Source organism: Gadus macrocephalus, chromosome 1, assembly GCF_031168955.1.
Source record: "Gadus macrocephalus chromosome 1, ASM3116895v1".
In the NCBI taxonomy this organism is placed as follows: domain Eukaryota; kingdom Metazoa; phylum Chordata; class Actinopteri; order Gadiformes; family Gadidae; genus Gadus; species Gadus macrocephalus.
Window position 1 is genome coordinate 25,956,207 of NC_082382.1, and position 6,000 is coordinate 25,962,206.

The 6,000-nt window shown below is 49.0% G+C and overlaps 5 non-coding genes across 5 annotated transcripts; all 5 read right to left on the minus strand.

Annotated features, from left to right (window-relative positions):
* Window positions 1–21: 21 nt before the first annotated feature.
* On the minus strand, window positions 22–115 carry trnar-ucu (transfer RNA arginine (anticodon UCU)). Its single transcript has 2 exons — window positions 79–115; window positions 22–57 (listed from the first exon to the last, which is right to left on the minus strand). It is a non-coding gene; the product is annotated as a tRNA-Arg (tRNA).
* A 218-nt stretch (window positions 116–333) lies between these two features.
* Window positions 334–425, minus strand: trnar-ucu (transfer RNA arginine (anticodon UCU)). The gene is given in 2 exon segments: window positions 334–369; window positions 389–425. It is a non-coding gene; the product is annotated as a tRNA-Arg (tRNA).
* Window positions 426–635: 210 nt separating this feature from the next.
* On the minus strand, window positions 636–727 carry trnar-ucu (transfer RNA arginine (anticodon UCU)). The gene is given in 2 exon segments: window positions 636–671; window positions 691–727. It is a non-coding gene; the product is annotated as a tRNA-Arg (tRNA).
* Window positions 728–937: 210 nt separating this feature from the next.
* On the minus strand, window positions 938–1,029 carry trnar-ucu (transfer RNA arginine (anticodon UCU)). The gene is given in 2 exon segments: window positions 938–973; window positions 993–1,029. It is a non-coding gene; the product is annotated as a tRNA-Arg (tRNA).
* A 3,720-nt stretch (window positions 1,030–4,749) lies between these two features.
* trnar-ucu (transfer RNA arginine (anticodon UCU)) lies at window positions 4,750–4,841 on the minus strand. Its single transcript is given in 2 exon segments — window positions 4,750–4,785; window positions 4,805–4,841. It is a non-coding gene; the product is annotated as a tRNA-Arg (tRNA).
* Between the last annotated feature and the right edge of the window lie 1,159 nt (window positions 4,842–6,000).

Below are 6,000 nucleotides of genomic sequence, written 5' to 3' on the forward strand. Positions count from 1 at the left end.
CGGAGTCAAGTCCATAATGACCGACTCTGGTGGGACTCGAACCCACAACCTTTGAATAACATCTTTTATATGATTGACTAGAAGTCCAACGCGCTATCCATTGCGCCACAGAGCCCTTTAAATATTATATAATTAGCACTTTTTTCTTAAATGTCAAAGGACAAAGGGATTTTGGTCATCCAGATTACTAAAGCAGGATAATGCACCATCAATGATAGCATGTCGTGACTCGAACCCACAACATATGTCAGCACAAAGTAGTTTTTTTCGTTGTGGGATACTTGGTGACTATAGTTCTTCCTCGAGAACTACCGGAGTCGAGTCCTTAATGACCAACTCTGGTGGGACTCGAACCCACAACCTTTGAATCACATCTCACATGAATGACTAGAAGTCCAACGCGCTATCCATTGCGCCACAGAGCCCACTTTATATTCAAAAAGAAACTCTTTTTTCTCCAATGTCAAAGGACAAAGGGAATTTAGGCATCCAGATTACTAAAGCAGGATAATGCACCTTCAATGATCGCATGTCGGGACTCGAACCCACAACATATGTCAGCACAAAGTAGTTTTTTTCGTTGTTGGAGACTATAGTTCTTCCTCGAGATCTACCGGAGTCGAGTCCATAATGACCGACTCTGGTGGGACTCGAACCCACAACCTTTGAATCACATCTCACATGAATGACTAGAAGTCCAACGCGCTATCCATTGCGCCACAGAGCCCTATTTATAATCAATAAGAAACTCTTTTTTCTCCAATGTCAAAGGACAAAGGGATTTTAGGCATCCAGATTACTAAAGCAGGATAATGCACCTTCAATGATCGCATGTCGGGACTCGAACCCACAACATATGTCAGCACAAAGTAGTTTTTTTCGTTTTTGGAGACTTTACTTCTTCCTCGAGATCTGCCGGAGTCAAGTCCATAATGACCGACTCTGGAGGGACTCGAACCCACAACCTTTGAATCACATCTCACATGAATGACTAGAAGTCCAACGCGCTATCCATTGCGCCACAGAGCCCTCTGTATATTCAAAAAGAAACTATTTTTTCTCCAATGTCAAAGGACAAAGGGATTTTAGGCATCCAGATTACGAAAGCAGGATAATGCACCTTCAATGATCGCATGTCGGGACTCGAACCCACAACATATGTCAGCACAAAGTAGTTATTTTCGTTGTTGGAGACTATAGTTCTTCCTCGAGATCTACCGGAGTCGAGTCCATAATGACCGACTCTGGTGGGACTCGAACCCACAACCTTTGAATTACATCTCACATGAATGACTAGAAGTCCAACAATTGCGCCACAGAGCCCTGTTTGCATTGTAAATGAAACAAATTTTTCTTCAATGTCAAAGGACAAAGGGATTTTGGGCATCCAGAGTACTAAAGCAGGATAATGCACCATCAATGATAGCATGTCGGGACTCGGACCCACAACATATGTCAGCACAAAGTAGTTTTTTCCGTTGTGGGATACTTGGTGACTATCGTTCTTCCTCGAGAACTACCGGAGTCAAGTCCATAATGACCGACTATGGTGGGACTCGAACCCACAACCTTTGAATAACATCTTTTATATGATTGCCTAGAAGTCCAACACGCTATCCATTGCGCCACAGAGCCCTTTAAATGTAAAAAAATTAGCACTTTTTTCTTAAATGTCAAAGGACAAATGGATTTTGGTCATCTAGATTACTAAAGCAGGATAATGCACCATCAATGATAGCATGTCGGGACTCGAACCCACAACATATGTCAGCACAAAGTAGTTTTTTTCATTGTGGGATACTTGGTGACTATAGTTCTTCCTCGAGAACTACCGGAGTCAAGTCCATAATGACCGACTCTGGTGGGACTCGAACCCACAACATTTGAATAACATAACAAATGAATGACTAGAAGTCCAACGTGCTATCCATTGCGCCACAGAGCCCATTAAAGGTATTAAAATTAGCACTTTTTTCTTGAATGTCAAAGGACTTTGGTCCTTCGGTTCTTTGATTTTGGTCATCCAGATTACTAAAGCAGGATAATGCACCATCAATGATAGCATGTCGGGACTCGAACCCACAACATATGTCAGCACAAAGTAGTTTTTTTCGTTGTTGGAGACTAAAGTTCTTCCTCGAGATCTACCGGAGTCGAGTCCATAATGACAGACTCTGGTGGGACTCGAACCCACAACCTTTGAATAACATCTCAAATGAATGACTAGAAGTCCAACGTGCTATCCATTGCGCCACAGAGCCCTTTAAAGTTATTAAAATTAGCAGTTTTTTCTTGAATGTCAAAGGACTTTGGTCCTTTGGTTCTTTGATTTGGGTCATCCAGATTACTAAAGCAGGATAATGCACCATCAATGATAGCATGTCGGGACTCGAACCCACAACATATGTCAGCACAAAGTAGTTTTTAGGACTAGGAGTCAGTGGTGCGGTCCATCCCCACACGGGGACTAGGAGTCAGTGGTGCGGTCCATCCCCACACGGGGACTAGGAGTCAGTGGTGCGGTCCATCCCCACACGGGGACTAGGAGTCAGTGGTGCGGTCCATCCTCACACGGGGACTAGGAGTCAGTGGTGCGGTCCATCCTCACTAGGAGTCAGTAGTGCGGTCCATCCTCACTAGGAGTCAGTGGTGCGGTCCTTCCCCACACGGGGACTAGGAGTCAGTGGTGCGGTCCATCCTCACTAGGAGTCAGTGGTGCGGTCCATCCTCACACGGGGACTAGGAGTCAGTGGTGCGGTCCATCCCCACACGGGGACTAGGAGTCAGTGGTGCGGCCCATCCTCACACGGGGACTAGGAGTCAGTGGTGCGGTCCATCCTCACTAGGAGTCAGTGGTGCGGTCCATCCTCACTAGGAGTCAGTGGTGCGGTCCATCCTCACTAGGAGTCAGTGGTGCGGTCCATCCTCACTAGGAGTCAGTGGTGCGGTCCATTGTGTCCAAGACTGTCAACACTCCCGTCGACACCAGCAAACAGAGGAGGAAGTGGTAGCGGGAGAAACAGGTCTGTCTTTGTTCAGCGTCCAGGTGTCCAGGAGCGCAGGAGGCCGGCTGACCTACTGACCCCCCTGCTGTGTGAAGCCTTAAACACTCTGCGTGGGGGGCTCATGGTCACGGGTTTGCTGGAACAACTGCATATGAAGGACATTAACCAGATGGTGTAGAACATTGTATTTTTTTATTGTCCTCTTGCGTGAACAAACAAATCATTGCCATCTCATCAGCAATTTTGTCAAATGTTTGTAAATAAACTACCAGGTATAATTAATAATGAATTATATGCAGATATAAGAATCCCAACAATTGATCAGATTGTGTGAGCAAAAAACATGGATTTACATTGTTGAAAAATAAACAAATTTTTACGATTTATTCAGTCAGCTTTTTAACGTTAGGCTAGCAGCAAGCAGGGGGTCAGAATGGGGGGTCGAAATCTCCCTCATGTCATGAGGGAGATTTGGAACGCAAAAACCATAGTATCAAAATATCATCACCCTAATCTGACTGGTGCATCGGGATCGGGCTGCTCTAGGGTCAGAGGTCACGATGCCAAACCACACCCCTTCTAGAACTTAAGATGTTTGGGTTCGAGGGCTGTCGTCCCGGTACCCCCCCCCCCCCCCCCATCCGCACACACATACAGGGACCGATGTGTGTGTGTGTGTGTGGAGGGGGCAGGGGGGTATGTAAAGCACGTCCTGTTTGACTTACCAGGACAAAGAGCAGCACTGCCAGCAGCAGCAGCAGCATCTGTCGCCATCCTGATGGGAGACTGTAACAGCTGTAAAACCAACGAGGAAGAGGGAGAGAGAAGGAGGGATCCCAGCATGAGACCCCCTAAGACCCCCCCCGCCCAGCCACCCACCGTCGCTATGGTCTTACAGACGGCAACAAAAGTATGGCTGCCCCCCACCTCGTTGAGATGACTTAACATGAAGATATATAGAGAGCGAGAGAGCGAGAGAGCGAGAGCGAGAGAGAGAGAGAGAAAGCAAACACCTCTTCTCCTTTCGGCCATAAATCCCAGGCAGAAACCGAGAGGAACAAAGAGTGAGAGGACAGGAGCCGTCGGAAGGTAAAGAGAGGTAGACGGGGAGTAGAGTAGAAGATAAATAAGAGTAGAAGATAAATAAGACGTGTTTGACTCGCTGCTGATATGGGTCAGGGTCTCCGCCTGGTCGACTGGGAGAGGACCAGCCTGTCGGAGGAAGTGGACTAAACAGCGCTCCCATCGGGGGACGGTTCAGGTTCCTCTTTCATCGTAATCGTAGAGAGTAGGTGGCGTCTTTCCTCCGTGGTCGTCGATCAGAACAGGGTTTTTCAAACTAAGGTCTGCGTACCACTGGTGGTACGTGAGGGTACTGCAGGATGTATCTGGGATTTTATTCTTGAAATAGACAAATTTATAATAATGTAAAAAATAATATAAATCTTTGAAAATTAATTGATTAGAAATCGTGTTCAATAAATAATGCATTAAGGTTCGATGCTGGGTCTGCGAAAGGTCTTGACGACAGTGATAGAGCTGAAGTGGTTGGGAGCTAAAGGTCTAGAGGCTTCTTTCTACGTGAGCTGAAAGGGGGGGGGGGGACGCTGTAAGGTACACCGTGCAGGGGTGATGTCATGGCCCCATGTGAACCAGCCATAATGGAACCGAGGCACAAAACACACCGTCTCCCACAGCTGACAACGAGCCCCTAGACCTCGATGAAGGGCCCGTTCATAAAGAACGACTCTGGTGGGACTCGAACCCACAACCTTTGAATCACATCTCACATGAATGACTAGAAGTCCAACGCGCTATCCATTGCGCCACAGAGCCCTTTCTAATCTGTCATTTACGTGTGGCATATTGTTGATGTGTGAACTTATTATAATTTTTCTAATGTAAAAGAATTGAACAATTCCTTCATTCACCATGTTCAGAATCCAAAGAGCAATCCAAACAGAAACGGTCCAGGTATCCACCGACCACACGCCGTCCAACAGGCTGCCAACACCGGCTGGGAACCAGAGCAGCAACCCAGCAAGGACAAGGGACCTCAGACACACCTTCAGCTCCACACAGAGATGACATCATCATGATCCACCTGCCCCTGGGTCACCCCCCCCCCCCACACACACACACACACACACACACACACACACACACACACACACACACGGTGTGCCCAGGACACAGCTGGCAGCCCCGCTGTGGTCTCTTTGTTTTATGGACCAAGTGAACCGGCCTGAGGGGGCAGAGGAGGGCGGGGCAGAGGGGGCGGGGCAGAAGGGGCGGGGCAGAGGGGGCGGGGCAGCAGCATTTGAAGTGCAATGTCACCCCCCCCCCCCTCGCCAGGCGCCCCCCTCTGGGGGGAGGGGCAATAAAAAGAGAGAGGCGGGGTTTCACACGAAGGCCAGCGTCCGTCGCTCTGTCCGCTGGAGCCTTCCAGACGGACAGGAACCCCCCCTGGGGAGGGGGGGAGGGGGAGGGGAGGAGGGAGGGGGGGAGGGAGGGGGAGGGGGAGAGGGGGGGGGGGGGGGGAGGGAGGGGGATAGTCGACAACTCACTGACAGATTTTAATAAATCTCCAACTACCACTCAGAGAGGTGACAAAAGCCTGTCTGTCAATGTAATCAATCAAACCGGATCTGTCAAGACTGCACACACACACACGCACGCACGCACACACACAAACACACACGCATACCACAGGCACCCTGAGTACTTAGCAGCTTATTGGTGTAAACAGGGGGGCCAGAGGTTACCTCTGGGAGGGGGTCCCTAACCGCCCGACCGGGGCCGTTCAGCGGGGGGGGGGCAGACCCATCAGTGGGAGAGAAACATTCTGCCTCAACTTTTCTTCACACAATGCAGGGGTTGATCCACTAAGCCCGTGTCACAGGTGCACAAATACCTGTTTAAGCACAGTTAATACGGACAGAAGTACTCAGAACGGCCGGGGGGGGGTGAGGGGGGGAGGACACCCCCCAAAGGT